The sequence below is a fragment of the Sipha flava genome, unplaced genomic scaffold (assembly GCF_003268045.1).
Source record: "Sipha flava isolate LNK unplaced genomic scaffold, YSA_version1 117_pilon_pilon, whole genome shotgun sequence".
Classification (NCBI taxonomy): Eukaryota; Metazoa; Arthropoda; class Insecta; order Hemiptera; family Aphididae; genus Sipha; species Sipha flava.
The window spans coordinates 2,121,171-2,145,194 of NW_020271741.1; the positions used below are offsets into that span (position 1 = coordinate 2,121,171).

Here is a 24,024-nt window from a genome sequence, read left to right on the forward strand (position 1 = left end):
GAATATACTTATTTTTAGATACGCGCTAAATAAGGACATCTGTTTTAAACTGCACATTGTACACAGATTTAATGTTACATTAAGTAGGTGGGTGTTCAAAAACGTTTAAAACATCTCAAAAGCAACAATGACTTTAATTTAATCACGTGCATGTACACAATAACTAAAATGTTAACTGTGTTATGACGAAGTAATAAGAGTTATAGAGAATTGTATAAAATATAATGAGAAGATACATTTTTGATTTTATATGGTTAATTGGGATGTACCGAATTACTTTCCTTTCCATACACACCATTTTTCTCTTTCTCTTATTATCAATAATACCCTACTTCTGATGGAATAACTTTTCATAAGTCATAGAATAAAAGTAAATTAAGAATATCAAATAATTTTAATATTATTTACTTGATAACTCTGCAGTTATCCTCAACTGAAGAATCTGGTTGATTCGTGTATTCGTAGTAATGTAATATTAAGTTTATAATAAATTATGTTACGCAAAGAAAGAAAATACTTTTTAACGATGGAATCAGACGCGTAACCGTAACTCAACCAATTATTTTTGTAACTTAAGTTTTATTTTGTATACATTTAGAACGATTATAAACTGTTAAAATATCTCTTCCTTGTGCGAAAAGTAAATAAATCAGTGAAATTAACTGAGAACGAGATACTATATATTTATACATAGCAAAACGTTTGATTGCTAATTTGTACGAAGTATTTAAAAGCAATGAAGTTAATATCGTATAGTTAGAAAATATTTAACTTCCCTCGATGATAATTATTTTTTGTCCGTTTCTTTTTTTTTACTATTCATTTATGAATAATGTTTAATTGAATCATAAAAGTTTTAAAATTGAAAATATTTAGTTGGAAGTATCTACGATGATTATACAAGATTAAAAATCTTGATATATACATAGTTTATAATACCAAAAACTAAATATTCATAGTAAAGATACATTTAATTTTCACTATTTAAAGTAAAATTTAGTATATTATCATACGCGTTTCAGACAGAAAAATACTTACAGAAGTATTGGATCATCATAACCAATAATAAACTGTATAAGTACAGTTATTTACGTATATACATTAAAACAAACATAGGTACATTGAAAATTATTTTTTTAGTATTATATGTTGTTAGTAATATTTTAATGTACCTGTGTTTTATTAAAACTCTCATTTGTATTCATGACTTTGATATATACTTGTCCATTCACAAGAAAAACGTTTGACATATTCAAATCTATTTAATCGTAAGATATAAATAATAAATAATAAATTTTGTCATATAAATAAAAATTGAAAATTTTAAATCTTTTACATCATACATTTTGACAGAAATAGTACAATAAAAGTTAAATTTTTTTATGGTTACGAAAAATGATATTGAGCTATAAAACAGAAAAAAGATTTACTACTTGATTTCAAAAATTTTATTTATGAGATAAATCATATTGTTTTTATTACTGCATTTATGATAATTATTTTGAAACCATAATTTAATAAATTACGTCACGTATATCAAAAAAAATATTATTATTATTGTTTATCGAATAAGAGGTTTCAGGTTTTTTTTTTATTATAGTTTATGAAACTATTTATTTTCTTGTGATATTTTTATTGTAGTCGGTTTTTATGCTTCACTTGGAATGTTCTGTGTACATGATAAGGGTCCATTTTCACTGCTCAAAAAAAAAAAAAAAAAGGTTTCACGTTCTATATATATCGAGGCTTAACCGATTATATCGAAAATTGAATGCTTGTAAACTAGGTTTTGGGGAAGAAAATTGAAAAAAAAAATCACCAAACTTTAATTTTTCTTTTATTTGTAGTAAAATAATCAAAAAAATATAATTATTATTTGATGTTTTGTCATATATATATATATTAGATTAATTTAAAAAAATATGTTTTTTTTCTATCAGTTAAATTAATTTGCACTATGCATGAACAATAGTGAATGACACCCATAGGTTGAATCGCAACTCAAATTGTTACTTCTTTAGATATAAAAAAAATGTTACTAACGCTTCTCCCGGAATATTATGATGTTGCATATAGTAGCATCTAATCTGGCTTTTTATCTAAGAACGCAAAGAATAAATATTTTAAATGAATAATATTTCTTTTTTCGGATTAATCCATTTTATTAGTTTTGAATGAAAAAAATAAAATAAGCACTGAGCCAATAAAATTATCAGTGGAACTTTCGTTAACGGTCACATCTTACACACGGTCACCTCTATGTAAAGGTAGTTCTCCTTGGTCCCATCAAATATCATGTCATATATTGTCCCTTCTATATCATGACCATCTTTAAATAGTAGTCATTATGTATGGTCCCTTCTATGAACGTTAATTAGACTTTCGTTGTCTACCGGTTAGAAACAAACAAGAAGTCAGTATGCCTACAACAACGAAATATTGAAGAAATGTTCTGAAAGTGGAACCTGCAATTCGTCTAAAATGTTAATATAAAAGACATGGATATTATAAAAATGTGGATATTCAAAAAATAAAATATTTTAGACTTGTTCATATAAGCTTATAACCTTTTCAAATTCAATATTAATTGTATTCATCATAAATTCATATGTAGAGCTTACTTATTAAAATAGCTACCTCATCAAAAATTATTTAAAATAAAACATTAATTCCTATACCATGATTAATTTTTATTTTCATAAAGCTTTTAACATTTTCATAGTTTAAACAGCGATTTTACTCTTACCTTTGATTTCATAAAACTACAAACTTTTGTTACTTTCTAAAAATATATAATTGAAGGAAGTATAGTAATGACATTTTTTCTGTTGAAAATTTAACGATAAGTTACTAATGTATACTTAGTGTACATAAGTATAATAAAATATGAGATTAACTTACTACATGCATTTGAGTGGTACAAAATATGAGATTAAAAAATAAATAATTAACCATATTAAATTTTGTCAAGTAGGTAGGAACGAATTATAAACTAAAGTAGACGTTATATGTTAGTTGCATATGATCGAAAAGCTTGCATAATGCTTTTTACGTACAAGATAATAAATTCAAAATTAAATTGTAACGATAAAAAAAGTAAATATAAACATACATTTTTTCGTTTCATGGTTTACAAGTGGTGCATGTTTTTTACAGTTTAATATATTACATTTTACGCAGCAAAAAATCCAAATGATTTATCGATTATGTATCCCTGCAATGTAGTATTAACTTAAGGTTTTCTTGGTAAAATATTACAGTTACACTATTAGAATACGTGTGTAATCTTCTCGCGTTACAGGCTCTTGGATGTATCATACGGGCCTTAAAGAAGTTTCAAAACCATTACAACATGATGTTTAAATGTAAATATTGTACTATTCCAGTTAGTCAATCTTTATGGACATGACGTGCCATTATGAGAGTACTAACATGCATTTCAACGTAACTGTATGGAAATCATATTTACATAATTTGAAGTCATTGCTACACAATAATTTTCTATATATTTTTTTCTACAACCCATTTTTAGGTTAATCAACTTTTCTAAATCGAAGTATCTATAACAAAATATTTCTGATAATATTGATTTATAGACAGTTGAATTTAAAAATCGAATAAAGAATCAAGTTTCGATTATATAAAAGCATATAATTAAAGTTAAGATTAAAAATTGTATAAAAGTGCATCAACATTTTATAATTTCTCTGTAAATATTCCATTGCACTCGTCTTCAATAATAGGCGCATTTAAATGGTTTACTACTGGATGGATATTTGGTTTTTATGTATAAAAATATTTCCGGAAAAATATCTGTTATGAAATGTAAAATATTCGTTGCCAAACAAGTTGAAATAACTATTTTAATAAAAATTTAAAAATATTTTGTGCAATTATGACTTTTTACATGAGAAAAGCATCTTGGTCAGTTTAGAGATCTATATATTTAAAAATCTTAAAATTAAATTAAGATATATTCCAAACAAAGTAATTAGTATACTTTATATAATATCAACTTGAAAAATATAAAATTTAACTTTGTCAAAAGTCTTTGGTTTATTATTGCAACACAAAAAATTAGTGAATATAATATAAATATAGTAAGTTGTAGTTTTGAAGACTGGTTGAGGTTCCTATTTCTAGAGAATATACTGATTGAAAACTTTGTCAAGGTTTCTATTTTCAGGGAATATACCGATTATATGTTTTGAAATTGAACTGTAAAACATCGATCATCGCGACGGTCGCAATGGTGAAAATCTGCGCATATATAGTGCTGTTTCTATTATTTACTTTTAGGTCAAAGCAACAGAAGAACCCATATCAGCTTGAAATATCAGTGTTATGTTTGAATAGTAACCGCAATTCGATTGTAGTTATTATTGCATTTTTCCCTCGACCCGTAAAACTATTACATGGCCACAAAAAAGGGAAACAATGTTTGATTCGTAACCCGAGAATTTCTTTCAATTTCTTTTTTTCTCCCTTCGAAATCGTGATTAGGTATTTTTTACGAAATCCCAGCCGATAGAATACAATCCACGGTTTGGTTCAAGAACGCTGTTTCCTCTGATCCATAAGAAATTCGAAGGAAGTGCCGCTCTGAAAAGGAGAAAATATATGAGGGTAAACAATATTTTACAGCATTGTGAGATTAAATTACTTGTACTAGGCTGTAAATAGACTAGGTAGATGGTCAAATTCGGTGAAATGCGATCGTAATTTTAAAATATATAACACCGTCCTGCGACTACTTTGCTGTTTTAACTTTTTGCACTTATATTTATAGATTTTGAAGCGCTGAATTCAAATCTGTAATCAATTTTTCTCTAACACGTCTAGTTTTTCTACAATTCGAATAATAAATATTGTCTCTTCTGTATAGTCATTAGTCATACAATAATGTGCGATATATTCGTCGAATTATTATTATTATAAACTGAATGTCGTCTACTTTACTGAAATTTTAATCTTATCTTTATTAAATTTTTTATCTTATAGTAGTTCAATTAAATATATTTTTAAACTCACACAATTTATGTTTATTCTCTATAGTTACGTTCATTTTAGTCTTCATAAAATATCCGAGTTGTACCTATATCACCTTTCTTAGAGTTTATTTGTGCGATTTTTGATTTTCAATTTTTTTTAGTATGACGTCTAAACCAATTAAAAGAAGATGTTGTAAAAACAACTCAAATTTATTTTGTTATATATGTGGTGAATATGTTATAATGAAACAACGAAATAACATTACAAATTTTGTTAAAAATGTATACCAAGAATATTTTGGTATTCATTTAGGCGATCAAAATAAATCTTGGGCACCCCATATTGCTTGCCGATCCTGTGTTGAAAGTTTGCGAAATTGGAAACAAGGTAAGCGTTTATCAATGCCTTTTGCAGTACCAATGGTTTGGCGAGAACCAAAAAATCATATTGATGATTGCTATTTTTGTATGGTTAATATTTCCGGTTATAATAAAAAAAATAAATCGAATATAATTTACCCAAATTTACTTTCTACTATACGACCAATACCACATGACCCTGAATTACCAGTGCCTGTACCATCCAAAGATTTCGAAACTATTTTAAACCACGATACTTCTATAGATTCCGCTGGCAATTCTAGTAATAATGACGAAGACTTTCAACTTGACACCACAGATGCTCCACAACTTTTCAATCAATTTGAATTAAATGATTTAGTACGTGACTTAGCTCTTACTAAAGAGGCAGCTGAAATTTTGGGTTCGAGACTCAAAGAAAAAAATTTACTTGCAAAAGCTACTACTTTTTCTTGGTACAGGAATCGTGAAATGGAATTCAAACAATTTTTTTCAAAGGAAGGACCACTTGTATTTTATAATAATATTTCTGGATTAATTAAACATTTTGGCAAATATTATGATGTGAATGAATGGAGGTTGTTTATAGATTCATCTAAAAGAAGTCTAAAAGGTGTTTTACTTCATAACGGAAACCAGTTAGCGTCTATTCCCATTGCACATTCTGTACATTTAAAAGAAACGTACGAAAACTTACATTTAATGTTAGAAAAAGTTCAATATCCACTACATAAGTGGATTGTTTGTGGTGACTTAAAAGTTTTGGGAATGTTATTAGGTCAACAAGGTGGCTTATATAACCTATAAGGTTATAGTATAGGTTAGTATAGGTTATAGTATAGGTAAATGTTATACTATCTTGTAAAAAAACTAGACGTGATAGAGACAAACTAATTTCAGATTTGAATTTTGCGCATTAAGATCTATAAGGATCAGGTATTATTATACAAACAACAAAAATAACAAAATATTTTGCAGGACAGTGTAATAGTTATGCACTTATGTAACAATATACATAACGTAAAATAGATAAAATAACATTAATTTTTAATATGTAAAGTGTCAAGGCGCGGTATCGTATAATAACAAATAATTCCGAGCGTCGATGAATAACTACCCGCATTAACCACTCTGTTCGTTCGGTCTAATCGGTAAACATCGATACGTAGGCCTATCGTACAATACGTGAGCAGTGAATAATATGTTTCCGTAAACGAATTAAATGTTAATATAGTACAGTTGACGCTGTGTTAATATTCCATACGTTTAAGTATAACCGTTTTGTTAATGTCACACGGAAAACGTATCATATTAGAAACATACCAGTAGCAGTAATGGATATGCGGAGATCAAAGTTGAACATCTTATACAACATGTTTTTTTAGAACATATAGTACAGGGTATATGTCGGTCAATGGTCCCGTGGTACCTGTTGACATCGTTCGAAATCTGAACTATGATATTAGTGTAATTTATTCCTTTATATATACATATATAATTTTAAGCCGAAAAATGTTAGTAGTTTTTCAAATGCTTTTTATTCGGAGCTGCATTCATACAATGATCCGAGCCTTATATAAATACATAACTTCTTTCTTGCGTACTTAACATTCCGACCATATTCAACGACTGTATTATGTCCATTTTAACTTAATATAAATAATATACTGGACAACAATTTACTTCACTAATAAAAAAAAAAAAAAAAAAAAAGGAAATTAAACCGTACACAAATTATTTACATTAAATAATAATTCCACCAAAATCCACGGTGAATTCCTATGGAAATATTTGAACACAAAATTAAACATACAAGGACTTTTTTCTAAAAAATAATTTGTTTTTAGGAAAAATTTTAAGATTATCATATTTTTGCTACTGCCAATCAAAAAAAAGTTTAAAAAAAACATTTTGCAACAAGAGTTATTATCGCACACTATATGATCAGCGTATATGCAGTGTGTAAAGGATTACGATACAATTATTTAAGTTTAATTACTCTATTACTTTTCTTGTATCAAATATATTAGACATCAATTATATAGGTTGTACTATATAAAAAATAATTGTATTCTTATTTTTTGTTCATTAAAAAATAATAATTTTGTGCAATGGCAAAATCCTACATGACTTTAGGCGTCTATAATAAACCACTTTTTTTCTTTATTCTTAATTTTTATAATCTGTAACAATTTATTTACAATAAGTAAAATTGATAATAGCCGATAAGTTTATATTGTTTATATTATGCTACTCTGACACTGGAGACAAGGGGAATATTGAGGTCAATGTGAAGAGTATGTTTGGTTATGTATGAAAGAGCTTTCGTGATTTAGTTAGGAATGTCTGCAGTTTGTTAATATAAGACGACTTCGCTGAGCCCCAAACTTAAATATCGTATCTCCAGAGGAGTCTGAGGAGACGTTTATAAATGTTTAGTTTATTATTCAGATTAACGTTTGTTATTTAATAGTTTTTTTTTTTTTTTAGAGTTTATGTGTGCTGTGCAAGTGAAACACTGGTCAAGTATCACTTCTGAGTAGTGAGTAAGTACTCTTTATTTTGTATACAATGGGAAAGGTTAGTGGTTGAGGTTAATAGGAAGAGGATATTCACGGAGTTGTAAAGTGAAGTTGCAGTGTATTGATTTAGTTATGTTAAGTTTTGTTTCCCATTCATTGTACCGTAGAAAGAAAAGATCGAGATGCGATTTAATGTATTTTGAGGCTATTTGAATTATATAATATACCTATACAAATATATATAAATTACATCTATTACAGCACTGAAATATTTAAATGGCCTTACGTAATATTTCAATCTATCGTCGTATTAATAAAATATAAAAAAAATAGTGATAGAAAATAATATTTTTTTAATTATTAAAGAATACTAATTATTACTTTCTGGGTTTCAGTTAGTTATACATATTTATTAATATCCGTAGCAGGTAAAATTACATGATACATTTTAGAAATTGCACTCGTATTGAACGAAATAGGGATCTTGTAAAAATGGATTTTCATTTTCTTCAGTAGTCATCAAATCCTATAAAAGCTCTAACACTGTTTGTTGCCTACTGTGTCATGTGCAAATCTTAAGTGTCAATAAAAAGTAGGTAAAAAAATTCCACTACTTTTACAAATCCACACAACTTGTTTGGAAAAATGTAACGTAAAAGTAGTTTTATTTGTGAATTCAATTTTAAATTATATTTATATCGTTACCTATAAAATATCCACCAAAAATATACTATATATACATAGATTATCAATTTCTAGATAACTATTGTTGTCCGGAATAAGATGCTTAATGTTTCATTTTTATACAATTTCATTGAAACAGTTATTCGTTTAATTGTAGTTTTATTTATATTATAGTAGTTTATTTATACCATATAGTACAAGCTGGATTATTGTAAAAATATAACAGTTTGAAATTGAATTATATTTAAAAATATTTTGACTCAAAATGAAAATGTTGTATTAATATTCACTTTAATTTATTATACTTTTATAATACTAAATTAAAACTCGTTGGCTTAAAATATAATTATGTTATTTTAGTTTTTTCGTCAGAAAAAAGCAATACAATCTTAAATAACTTTGTTACCATTACATTTTTTGCAACTATATCAAATACTACAAAAACAATGGCTTAATCCCCTTAGTAGCGACGAGAGACGTGTTTGAAGTTTACAAAATACTTACCTATATTTTCCAATTGCATCCAAACAACTTTTTCCCAAATACTTAACTCTATCATCTTATCGAAAAAAGTTGAAAATATGTCACTGAAGTATATCAAGGTAATTTGTTAATATATTTCGTATAATTGGCATATGTAGTAACATACATAACATTTACATTAATTTTATCAAATTATTTTATAAAATCGTAATAATATACTTGATACAAATATCTTGTAATAAATAAGTATACTTTATAATAAACAAAAGTTATCACAAAGTTTATATCTATATATTGAATAGTATGCCATGTATTATAGCAACCCACATGGTAGGTTGCTCGCTTTTAATAAAAGTTGTTTTTCTCTACAACCCTTAAGGGTTACTTAGGGTAAATTCTAGAAACATAATAAATATTTTTTTTCCTTTATCTATTAAAATTGAATTCTCACATATTTTTACGCCATAATTTAACCATCTCAATGTTACATTAGAAAGGCTGTAATTTACTTATTAAGATTTAAAAGGGAGTCATACTAGGTATTAAATTTGTTATCTTTATTTCACACACGAGTTACACAGTAGAATCATAATTACACAGATTGATGATACATTTTGATACATTTTTGGGAAGTGATTTCAGAACTAAGATTTCTGTAACATAAATTAAAGCGAATAACATTTTCAATAACACTTCTTTTTTTCTTTTTTTTAATCACTTGTAAAAACATAAAAAAAGTTACCATAGTAAAAAAAAAAAAAATATACGATTTAAAGCTTTATCATGGTAATGGTAGTTTTTGAAAGTTAATTATTGTATGAATTATATTTATTGTGATGGGAAAAAAAACGATATTTCCTAAAAATTGTTGTTCCTTCGCTATGTGCAGTATTAATTTACTTTTTGTTATAGGCATTTTAGCTTTTCCTGTAACAATTTGCCATTTATAAGTAGTGTTATATAAAGATAATTTTAATATCTAGATAAAGATAAGAGATAATTAGTAGAATAATTATCTAGAAGAAAATAAAAGATATATATTAATTTAACTATCTCGATAAAGATAAAAATCTACATTTATTATTCAGCAATATAATTCTTTTTGGGTACATTTTTCAAGTTAAATTTTACATTTAAAATGCTCATAAAAATGTTAACGCTATTATATTCAAACTCTTTTTATAATTATTGTAAGAAAAATATATGCAGAACCTTGTTTTAAATTTTAAAATTAGGTATCAATAGAAATAGTTTTATAAATATTTATAACTATGAAATTTGTACATTTTTTAGATTTAAATGCTTATGAAAAAAAAAAAAGAAAAAAAGAGTGACAAACGAACTGTCGTTTTTCTGTTAAATCTAGTTATGAGGAATCTTATTTTGAATTTCCTAGATTTTTTGATCAGCATAATTATTTTATTTGTAATTTCTACGGTTATTCTTGGCGTGTTTGAAAACTTCTAATATTACTTTACTTTTGATCTCCCAAAGTACCAACTAAACGAGTTGAACTACCAGAAACCATCCCTGAAGTTAAAAATTGAAGCACTTTTACTGCTCTAAATCAGGGGTCGGCAACCTTTTGAACCACGCGGACCATATTTTTTTTTTCAAATGTGTATCAAGGGCCATATTCAAAAAAAAAATGTACATATGATATATACTAATAATTGTATTGCTATTATATTTGATTATTTTACATAGAAATATAAGTGTAAAAAATATGAATGTCACTGGAAAAAATTGCTTTTAAGAAAAAATTTAATTTTTTGACAAATTAAACATAATGGCTTACCTTTGTTTTCGACAAAAAAGTATAAATCAACCCAAAAATTAATAAAACAACGATGTTCATCAAAAATTTTTCTTTTTTTAGTCGCCATATTGTTTGGATTTACTTGTAAAATGAAACTATTACAAACGCAAACAGTCACATGTACGGGCGTAATCACGGTGTAATACTAATTGCTACAAACGCATAGTAACTATGACCATAGATTAAATATATTAAATACATAGATTAAATATATTTAAAATTTTAATTTTTAAATATATATATAAGTATATTTAATTTATCCTATGACTGAGTAGTGCAGTCATTATTATCTTCGACTCCGATTAGATAATAATAACAATTTTATAGATTAAATTGACTATATAACTATATAGAACAAACATCAACTATTAACGATTAGATTAAATGTTATTTATAAAGAAAAAAGAATTGAATAGTATTGAAAATTGTATGAACAATTTTATTAAACAAATATAAAACACAAAAATTAACCACCTTTGTGCGGGCCATAAAAATTTGCTTCACGGGCTGCGGGTTGCCGACTCCTGCTCTAAATGGTGGTGACAAACAAAATATGTATGAAGTGAATTTAATATTATTTAAAATCAATGTACATTATTTAATAATTTAAACTTCGACTTCTTGAGTAATAAACAGTATACAATTTACTCGTATATTATAAAAAGATTTTAGCAAAAAATTATGGTAATTAAATTACATTTTTCTTACATTATTATTAATTTTTACTGTTTTATATGATTTAGTGATTTTAAATAATACATTTTTTTATTTATTAAACAGTCTTTTGTCGTGCGTTTTCATACATATTACAACGTTTCATATTTATATTTAATTAAGCATGCAATTTAGAAATTTATAATTGTTCATCGTCATATATTATGGCCAAAAAATAAAAAAATAAAAATTGTTATATAGAAAAGTTCGAGGTGTTCAGGTAACTGAACGGTTAATTTATAACTTCAGATACTTCTAAGGCATTTAACTAGACACCCCCACGAGTTATTTCCTATTTGTTTCACGTTTAGTTGCTGACGGTTCTCCAAACAAAACTTTAATACTTTGTTAGTGACTCGTTATAAGTACAAGAGTAATTAATAATGAAGAAAAACTGTATATCAGCAAAACACTTAATATGTTAAAAAAGTAACTGTCGTTTGGCGTTATACTTAACATTTGTTCAATTATTTCAACTCATATAAAACCATTAATTATAATACGGGACTTATCGCTTTACGCTTAAGTGTACTCGTATATTATACAATAAATTCATTTAACACATTTACCATGAACTATTTAAGCCATATACATTTTAATTTTTAGATTATCAAACTTGGATGTAATAAGTAATCTTTTTAATCATCGTAAGTTTGTAAATTTTTATTATAATAATTTATATGATTTTTAATTTTAACAGTGGTAAGATAACTAATCATATAACACACAGTATTACAGTCCAGATTTAAATAGTATAAATGTAAATTATAGACATAAAAGTAGTAAGATCTACGTGGACAAATAGTGATAAATTATGTTTGATAACTTTTACTGCGAAGTTTATCTCATCAGTAGTTAGAATCACATTGATTAATTTAAAAAAGAGAGCCAAAAGGGATGAGAACTAATGTCTTAAGCTACTTGGCATAAAATCCCTTACACTACTATATACATAATTCATTACAAATAATAAAACAACTTGACGTATTTGGCTCAATATTACAAGAAATCTAATTCATATTTTACGTAATTTATTCTAAGTTTAATTATTTTTGAAATACCGTCAAGTTTTTAACGGATAAAAACTGACTATTTTGTGGTACTATTAATATTTGCTATCAACATTTTGTTTATATGTTTTAATGACGCTTTCAACTATATTTTTATGTTTTAATTATTCCAACAAATAAGTTTCAAGGGAAGGATATAAAATAGGGAGTATTTTTGTATACGTGGGTGTACATGTACCTTTGTGTGTATATGTTATGATCAATGTTACAATTGACCTTAACCACTTACATATTTCATTTATAGGTTTAGCAGATGAAATGCAATTACTCAAATATAAAATTTTAAAATTCATTTCAACTGTAATGTAGTAAATACTTTGTTAAAATTGTTTCGAGTATAAAGTAAATACATATCTGTATACTACTCTTGCAGTAACACTTATTTCATTTGAACATTTATTTTCACGTTCGCTATGGGTATGTATAAATGTGTGCTGAATCATATTTTTACCTACACAAACTTCCACATACTTTGTGTATGACTGAGTACAGTTATGATTTAGCTTGGTTTATCATATGGATGTTTAATAATTAATGAATTATTCATTTTAATCAAATCAAATTTCCATACTCGGATTAAAATGTCAAAGATAAATCTCCAAATGATTGATATTATTTTAACAACAAATGAGAAATTTGAAAATTTGAAAAAATATATCTATTAGACTTAACACTTGTACACTGTTTTCCGAGTTTATGTTCTTTGTATATGTATGTATTGAATAAATCAGAAAATAATGGTAAATCATAAAATTCTAATAAAATGGTTTTAGAGTTGATATGATATAAAAAAAAAAAAAAAAAAAAAAAAAACATTAATTATTTTTGTGCATTTTAAACATTTTTTAAATATATTTTAAATATTTAGAGCTGAATATTTTTTAATTCTAAGGAATTACTTAACGTTTAATAACATTAAGAATGTAATAATTGAAGAAAAAATTAAGGATGTTATAATTTTAATTTATAAATTCTCAAGAAAACAAGGTTTGTGATAAAATATAAAAGTTAAATTAAATATAATATATTTTTTTAGATGATCACATGTCCAAAAAAATAAATTACACCAAAAGCCTTATATAACATCCTTATTAAAGAACTAGATAAAAAAAATTATTTAAATATCTCGTTTTTGGAGTTTTTGTTGTTTTTCTATTATAAAGAAAAACTAAGAATAATCTTACTATAGAAATGTTATAATATTATGTTTAATGATTTTAAAATTGATCACCGATTAAAAGATTATAAAAACCATTCCCCTAAAAATAAAATAATTTAGTTTGAATATTTTTATGAATATTAATATTTTTTACTCTCAAGTATGACATAACTCATTATTTTTATGTATGTTAAAAACTCTATTTAATCCTATTTTATAAAATGTTGAGTCTAAAACCTACTTAATAATAAAAATTTAATGCTAATGAATTTCGACTATAGTTAAAAATGACAAACTCGTAATTATAGTTTCTAAATTATATTTTTATGAGTAAGTTTTCTCAAACTATTTTTATATTAAGTTAAATCTTATTTTTTGTTTTGAAAATTGTAATCTCAGTACAAACATATACAATTTTTTTGGTACGTTTCAGAAAATTTAGAAAAATAATAAAATATAATATTTTATTTAGTATATTCTAAATATATTATACTAAATAGTCTAATTATACTTTTGGTATAATCAGGCTTCAATCACAATATTTTTTATAATACGACGGTATATAACTACTTTCAAGCTTATTCAAAATTGTATTATAATATATTTATCACAATATATAGTATTTTACTCAAAGATTAAGTTGATCTATGTTTCAGTACTATCATAGTTTTTTTTTTTTTTTTTTTTTTTTTTTTTATAAAATGAAATAATAAATAAGATGTACATTATAATACTCTGTGTAGTAATGGATTACTAAATATGGGTATCTCTAAAGGCACTCTAAGCCTCAGTTAACTCGTAAAACAAATAGTATTTAGGACATAAAGTGAGTAACCTACTAGATACGCTTAGCTTGTTTAACGTACCGAGTATGTTCTTTTAGTATTAACATATAGGAATTGTTATTTTTTTCACATAAAAATCATAATAAAATATAAAGTAACTTAAGTAACTAACATATATTCATAATTTCTAATAATTTTATTTTATTATAAAAAAAAAACAAACGTTAATTTATATTTCTAGTAATAAATTACATGCTTAGAGCATTTTAATCTTTATACTTATAAGATTCAATTTCGGCATTCATTCAATATAAAGCATCAAGTACTAAAGTATAGAAATTATCATGTTTATTTATTTATTTAATTTATTTTTATTTTTATACTTAGTTTCAATTACAACTCGCATGTCTATTATAGCCATTCAAATAAATTATTGTATACAGTGAATATATTATTTAGTATATGAATATGCACTAACTTACTTGTTGAACAACATATTAAGTTGAACTAGATTATAAAAGTAAGCACTCCTATAGCAATTTTAAAGATACTTGAAAATGTCAATCACCATAAAACTGAACGACTGCCAATCGATGAATATGTTTGACGATTTTCAAATGGTAACATTTCAGGTATTTAATATTTGTCAAAAATTTAAAATTTAAATAGTTAATTTAAGTCTAAAAAAAATATAACTAAAAACATAAAACTCTACAGGGAAAAATTAAACAAATATTTAAAAAAATATATATGTAATGCGAATTAGTGAGCAATAACATCACGCAATGAGTGGACGACTATACTTTATTTGCATTGGGTAACACGTGATCCACATCATGAAGGAATCACGAACGATTATTTCGTTTTCCAAGAAACCGAGATGTATCAGAAATACAATTGGTCAAAAATGCTGCATTTTTTATCGAATTTTAAATGTTCTTTTAATGTCTTAAATATTCTGACATTTCGGTTTTAGGTTTCAATAATTTTTAGAAATCTTTATAATACGAGTACACGTTTCTTATATAATAAAATGACGTAATATTGCACATATTCAGAATCGTTCCTAAAAAAAAGGCTGAAGAAAATATCCCATTGACATTTCATTGAGTCTCATTAAGTTTGGGATTTGATCGGCGACCGAATTCATTTCGCCCTTCATATATTAACAAATGTTTTGGTACGTACGCAAATAATATTACGTGTCCTTATTGGTGTACGTATGGTTTGCAAAGGTGGGCAAGTTCATGAAATTAATTCACTCAAGTTCAGTTAAGTTAAGAGAACACAAGATCGATAAATTAAAAGTTAACAGTTAACATTTCATAAATTTAACTCAATAAGTTATAAGTTAATAAGGATACAAATATTAACTCAATTCAGTTTAAAAAAAAGTTAATTTACTTTTATTAATTAGAATGTAGATCACATAAAAAGTGACTGCGTTCTTTAGAAAAATTTAATTTCCTAAGTTATAATAAACAATTTTATTGAATTTTTTATCATAATACTCAGCAGTGACGCCGAAGTGTGAAAAATGCTATGCAATTTAGTTCATCAAGGTGCCACTCACTGCTGTATTTATTTATTTTTATAGTAAAAAATTTTTATACGTAACATTTTGTATCAGCGGCCAGAATCCAATACCCAAAAGTGGACCCTTAACCAACAAAATCTAATATGACATCTGATGTATAATGTATGCGACCATTTTACTTAATACAATTACTTAATTTTTATATTAAAATGTACGTATAAATGAAAAATTTTAACATTTTTAAACTTAATAGATCATTTTTAAATGAACTGTGAATAGCTAAATTATTTCAACTGTAAATTAAACCAGTAGAGTTTAAATTTTTATTAGAAAATAAACTAACTAGTTAAATCCCGTCTTTGATGGTCTATACGTTTTACTATTAAAAAAAAAAAAAAAAAGTTTAAACATGTAATTACACACGTACGTGATATCTTGTACATGGTGCACTCGACGTATACTCGTAACACGTACATTATTGAATTTGGTAATGCTTCGTTATGATACAACATCAATACATGATGCACTGAAGTCGATGAAATACATTTGACATTCCGCACAAATAATTACCATCCGACGATACGCATATGACTTTCAAACACACTGTCGTCGAGTGCTTGCACAACCTACTACCGTACATAATTATAATATAGTACACTACAAATTACATGCAAATTTAGGTAAGGCACCGCAGCGTCGATTATGTGATTTCGTTTTACGCCTATCTAAATCAATGTGTACAATTAGTATGCCGCGTGTGCAATGTTGCGTGCAATCGTTTTCGGAAAATATTTTCGTTCGTTCTCCTCGATCGATGCAAAAGTAACGTGAAAATGAAATCGAAATGCAAAACGAAAATAAATGCAAACCCGTCGACAGGAATGCGATATTCTCTACCGCCATTGCAACGAAGGTAATCAAATGATTGACCACATCGAACACCCAGTCTCAACGGACCTACCGTGTTCGATGTTCATTTACGACCGGGGACGGAGTCACGGGTAGAAATGGACAGGATATTGGGACGGATAAACGGTCCGATTTTTAACAATCGCCTCGTGGATCCTTGTGCGTTTCACGTTCGACGGTTTCGATATTCCTACGAGCAAAATGCGCTGGTGCGTATACGAGTATTTTATGGGTCTACAAAACAAACCCGTCGGGGCAAGTAAACATAATTCATTCAGAGAGAAAACTCGCCACGTGTATTTTCGCGCGACAAATTCATTTTTCCAAGCAGCAGGTCGTATCGCATTGCGTTCGCACGACCCTGTAAAACGGACCCTTCGAGTGGGGGACCGCCGATCGACGGTTTCGGGCAATGCCCGTAGTGAAATGTAAAACCGTTTCGACCGATAACGGGCTTGATGCGCGGGAATTCGTGTGATGTCGTCCGTGCGACAACGGCGATCGTGCGATAACGCGCGTGTAAAATACGCGCGGCGACGATTAATTCGTTTACACGCGCGAACGTATTTATCCGGTACGCGTCGAAGGACGTAATAATAAGACGTCCGCGCACACTCCAAAACGGTTACGTGAGATTACGGGTACGGTTGTACGTGTGTGCGTGCGTGGCGCGCGCGCGTGTACGCCAGTGTGTGTGCGCGCAAGTGAGCGACGAACTTTTCGAGTCGGCCGCGGCGCCGATACGCCCGATCGCCATTGGCTGAACCGTCGGCGGTACGTGTGGCGCGCGCGGCCGTTAAGAAGTGGTCGAACGGCGGCGTGCACATCTCGCGCCTTCGGGAACGTATCAGCAGTAGACTTGTTCTGCCGACAATACAACATTCCGCCGCGACCGAACAACCGCACGGCGTTCGACCTCACGATTTCGCATCGTCCCGTGCGCGGCCGCGCGCACGTGTGTGTGCCGTGTTTGTGCGTTTTTCCGCTCCCGGACGTCACATTTATCGCCCCCGCGTCATAGTTGTCCGCCGGGACGTGTCCGTACGCGCGCGATTATCGCGTATCGCCCGCCACGCAGCAGCACGTCGTCGTCGTCGTCATCACACGACCGCGCGTCACGTTCTCGCTTTTCCGCGTGTCGCGTCCGACGTCAGACCGTTTTTACGTTTTGTGTACGTTTTGACGCCGCGAGACCGAGAGTGCGCGCCCGAAAATCCGCGATCCGTCCGCGCGCAACCTGTTCTCGCGTACACATCCCGGTAGACCGGTAAAAACCGGGACGACACCGTTTTCCGACGCAGTCACGTGAGTATAAGTGTAAAAAAATAATTAACAACGACTCAATCGTATTAGTTGGTCGCACCGGTTGTCGAATGATTATCGTCCGCTAGAAAAGTCTAGAAAATAACGTTTCCACACGTGTACAAAACACCTATGCCTTCGGTTTTCGATTGTTTTTCTATGTCGTGCTCGCATCGCGGATAGATTGAATTATTGGGAAAAAATAAAAATAAAAATAATAATCGTGTACTTAAAACGTGGTGACATAAGATATAATAGGTTAAGATAACAAAAAAAAAAAAAAAAGTTCAACGGAACACAATAATTATTTTACTTTTTTTACGTTTTCATAATCGCCAACTGTTAAAAGATAACTCACATTCGCCAACGAATTAATACGAAACGGTATACGACCGAAATATTTATAATACGTGTTTGAAAATCAATTACAATATAAATAAGCAATGTAAAATAATATTAATATACGGAAACGTACATGTATGTCTAAACGTTTCTAGGTATTTGAAATCGTACTACATAGTGATATAATTTTTTTTTCCTTTCGTCGGCCGTGATTCACATTTAAATGTACGAGTACCTACCTATTTTTCGAATCGTTTAGTTAAAACACGATCTTTCAGGCTCTAAATACTATTGTTAATCGGTCACACGCGACCGATTAATAACCTTTAGCTACTGGTAACATTTTTAATTGAAATTACACGCTTAGATTTTTATTAGTATTTTTATTTGAATTTTCATTGTATTGTATTTTCACGGTTGTATCTATTTCCTCATAAGAACAAAAGAATGATTATCATTGATGGTGAACATTGTTTAAAAAAAAAAAAAAAACGCTACATGTGTATTTGAAAAATAAAACATTATTCAATAAGTTTACCAGCACACATTTTATAGAAATATCAATTACTTTCCTCGATGTATTTCTCAAAATATATTTATTCAAATGGATACAAAACATGAAAAAATGATCAAATTTTTTCATCTTATTTTATAAACAGGTATGCGTAAGAAATAGTAAAAAAGATAATTGCATTACTTTTGGTCGAGTGATTATGTAAATTGAAAATGTTGAATACCGTAAGAAAAAAAATTGTAGACACCTGTATAATATTATGAAATTGTTTCATACAGATTGAAATTATTTGAATGATTATATTATAGAAATATTCAAAACAATCTCAAAACTTAAGATTGACTACTGTTATTTTAATATATAGTTTTTTCCAAAATCGTGAAACCGTGTAATCTATACAACTCAATGATAGGAAATGATCTTATTTTGCTTGTCATAGCGCAAGATTGAGATTATTTTCACATTCTAATAGCGATTTTTCAGTGGGATTTAATTTAGCCAAAAGTGACAGAGAATTTTTCTGGAGCTCCAGAATCTTGTAACTTTTACGTTCTTGAAAAACAATTTTTGAGCAATTGTCAATCAGTTTATTAAACATTGTAAAAATTGTTGAATCTTTATTTATCGCAGCAACGTTTAATCTAACAGAAAAAAAAAGTATTTCATTAAAACCAATAATTCCCATACTCCTTTGATTATTGAAAATGTACTTAGTAAAAAATACCAACCGTAAAAATACATCGAAAACGTTGATTCCGTTACAAAAATAATTAATAAAAATAATTTCTTCCGTCTTGTAGTATTAATATATTATAAATTATCTTGAGATATCAAAAAGACAGTAAGGAAAAATATGACTGGTGTTTATAACATTAATAAGTATAATAATAACCAAACCGTGGAGTAACAGAGATGCAAATACTATAAAGTTTGTATATTTATCATTTTAAGCTTGTATATCACACATAAAATCATTTTTCATCTAATTATTTATAATAAAAACAGTCTTAACATAGTTTTAAATATTTTGCAAGTTGATCGTATTACAAACCCAAATAGACCCCATATAATTTTATCTAGGTAAATTCAATTTTATCAAAAACAGAAGCATTTCTGAAATTGGTTATCTTTTTTAACCAACATTTTGAAATAATTATATTTGAAGGTGAACATAATTTCAATAGTATATTCCAATGAAAACAAACGTATCTAGGTGTATTTCATAACCCTACTTTCTTTAGTCTTTTCTTCTTGAACATCAGAAAATTAATTGTATTCAACTACCTACTGAAATGATTTTAATGTTTGATATTTAAAATTACTTCGAAAACAAGTCAACCTTTAAAGTAAAATGACAACAAAATCTTCTCTGAAAATTTGATGTATCTATGTTCCATTTAGTTGAAGGTTTAATTGAAAGTTTGAAAAATAATTAACTTAATAAAATTGTTTCAACTAGTGGTGAAATAGTTGAAAACTATTAAAATATTTTTGGAAATATCACTGAAATTAACTGAAATAAATTTAGTCATATATTATTTATTTTAATTTTAACCTAATTCCAAACTAATCAGTTGATACTTAAAAAATGACTGATCTGTGTGAAAAAAAAAATCAGATTTTCGCTTATAATTCTGACAAAATGTATTTTATAAAAAAAGGTATACACGTTCATTAAATTTTACACTTTTTTTATAAACAAATACGATATTTTATCATATCGTGTTTATAATGATAATCTTTTAACATTATTGAATATTTATACGCAAGGTTATATTAAGGTTTTACAAAATTAAAATTTGTATACTAAACGTCCATATTAAAACTGATTTTATTTGGTTGTCAAAATAATTTATTCTAATTGATATAAGTTAATTTTATTTTACAACTTTTAATCTCCTGTTAAATATTTAAAGGATACGTGAAATATTTAATTCTACTTATTAACATGTTAATGATATAATATATGTCTTATAGGTACTTAAAAGTTGTAAGTTTATGACCAAATGTAATGCTATGAAATTTATGAGATTAACAAAAACAAACCTGGTTGAAATATTTTTATACTTTTAGAAGTATTAATAATTATTTTTCCTTGAACGAAGCAGATAAAGTAAAATTAACAATAAATATATACTAAATATAATTTAAAAACCAAGTTCAGTAGTGATTGTTATTAAATATTTATCGGTCAATAGATAAACATTTTTCAATACCTTTCAATGATTATTGATTGATAATACTTTATCATTATCAAATTTTTATATTCTATATTTATTTAAAAAAAAAAAAAACGAATTAGTAACCAAAAAACAGTCGTGTAATACATCAAAATTGTTTTCGTTGAATTAAAAATACTTAATTCACTCGTAATAATTGTTAATAAGTAGTAAAGTAGTAAAAAATATATATACACTGGTGACAAAATAATTTACTGATATTAAAATTACATGGTTTAATTTATTTATTATTTATATTACAAATTAAGTGTTTAAATAAAAATAAATGATTAAATAAATATATATAATTAGTATAATGCGTATAATTGATTTCGGTTATATTTTATCGACGTTTTCATGAAATATGTAAGTAGCATTAAGTGGCCTTATTGGATTAAGAAAATTTTGTGTAGTAAATTAATTTTTAATTGTTTTTCAGTCATGTACTCTAAACGAAATACAAACATAAATGGAATATAAGTTATGATCTGCATAAAATATTTCAAAATATCTAAATAAGAATTTAAAAAATATATTTGCATCGTGTTCAAAATATTATTCTATAAAACACGTGAAAAATGTATTTTTATTGTTGAAAATTTTAAGTTTTACATTTTTAAATTTTTAATTCTGCAAAATACCATATTCTCATGGTAATTATCAATTATTCGTATTTTAAATGAATAGGTAATTTGCACTTGATAATATTATTAACTTTTATAAGTACATATAAATAGCATTTAGACATTTAATTATAATATATCTTTAAATACCAACGTAAAGTTAGTTTTCTTATCAGAAACTTTTAATATTGATATCAAATATATTATCAAATAAATATTGCTACACTTAGTATCATAAAAGAATAGATCAATTTAAATATTGTTATAATATTATTTCTTTAATTAAATACTATACCTATAAATATACAAAGTGGAGCAGAAATACTAAGTCAATAACTATTGTATAATATGCAAGCACTCAATTTATAATCTCGTAAAAAATATGTGTTATAATTACGATGAATATTTGGTTGCCTATCGTACTATTTTTGTTGACTTGTCTTCCTGTCCCGTATTGTAAATTAATTTTTTTGTTGGAATAGATAACGTTCAATTAAAAGCATTTAAAAATGTGATTTTCTTACAAATACATTTAAAGTATAATATCTTTTCTTATTTCTAATTATTGGATTTGTATTCGTATTAAACTTTATTGTATGTCGAGAGTGTAAATATTTGTCATTCATATTTTCCCTATTTCCACTGAAATGAAGTTGTGAGAAAAAATATTACACTGCTTATAGCCACTACTAATTTGTTGATGGTTATCACATTTTTAGATTAAATGTTGAAAAAAGTTAATAAAAAATATACATCTCCGAGTTTAATAATAATAATAATAATAATATATATCATATCGCGTGTATAATAATTTGAACTTAATGTAGAAATCTTAGTAATTGTATAAGAAAAATAAATAAATAGCAATGCAAATCAATGAAGTACGGTGCTTGGATTATTCTGAATTTTTTTTTTTTTAATTTCAACACATTTGACGCCAGTACGCATTTATCTTTTCATCATTGGCAATGATTCATTGCCCGTTGTCGATAACATGCATATGTTACACGTCAATTTTTATAAATCTTATCAATACAACATTTATATGCATTACACACAGTTACCAGTACACTTATATACGATTTTTTTGTACAACAATAGTGTACAAAAAATGAAACATTATAAAAAATGAATAAGAAAAATTTAAATACTAGCTATTACACTTTTTATTAAGTTGCTTGTGCAGAGGTCCGAAAAATGTTCACAGTCCAAGACAAGTTTACAAAAAAATTAATGAAAATGTTAATGTTCACTTCGGTTGGAACAATAGGAACGATGTGGAAGAATATGATGCATATAAACATATTACAGGTTCCATATCAATAACTTGCGATGACATGAATCTAATATTGAATGTGTTATAATCAGGGTTATAATCAAGGGCTACAAATTATCCAAATTATTCTAAGCAATGGAAGTTTAAAAATATTATTTATATCTGCTAAACTACATACATTTTTATATTGGCGTGCACTTTGAATCGCTTTCTACATATGGTATCATATGGTATTATAATTCTTAAGTCAATATTTTCTTTGACTTATTGTTAAGCTATATTCAACGATGAAAATGTCCATTAAGATAAAAAATTCCGGTGTTTCTTTGGAAACATTAAAAAGAGTATCATAATCATGAATTAAGTCATTTATTAACTGCTTAACTTGATAGTGAAAAATTAAAAATGTATAATATGTATTTTCTTATCCCACGTGCCATTTAATGCGTGCTAATAATCACGATTCATCCACAACACGTACGTTTATTTTTAATTTGATTTCCATCAACAATCGACATTCGTTTTTGTGTTCACATAAACAAAATTTATTAAAAACCGTTCGCTTGAAACTAAAACATGTACCCATATGGTGGTCACTATTCATTTAAATCAATATAAAATAATTATTATATATCAAAGCAGTAAAATCTTGAATCAAAAAATTCAATAAATTATAATTATCATAGGAAAGCGATTGTCATATAATGAAATTTTA

At 27.1% G+C, this 24,024-nt stretch overlaps 1 protein-coding gene across 1 annotated transcript in view; it reads left to right on the forward strand.

Moving 5' to 3' along the window:
* Window positions 1-17,792: 17,792 nt before the first annotated feature.
* The window catches only part of LOC112693222 (nitric oxide synthase, salivary gland), a 95,005-nt gene continuing 88,773 nt past the window's right edge, over window positions 17,793-24,024 (forward strand). The window contains exon 1 of the mRNA XM_025568201.1: window positions 17,793-18,338. The gene's annotated coding sequence lies outside the window, so the exon portion shown is untranslated. The remainder of the gene's footprint in view (window positions 18,339-24,024) is intronic.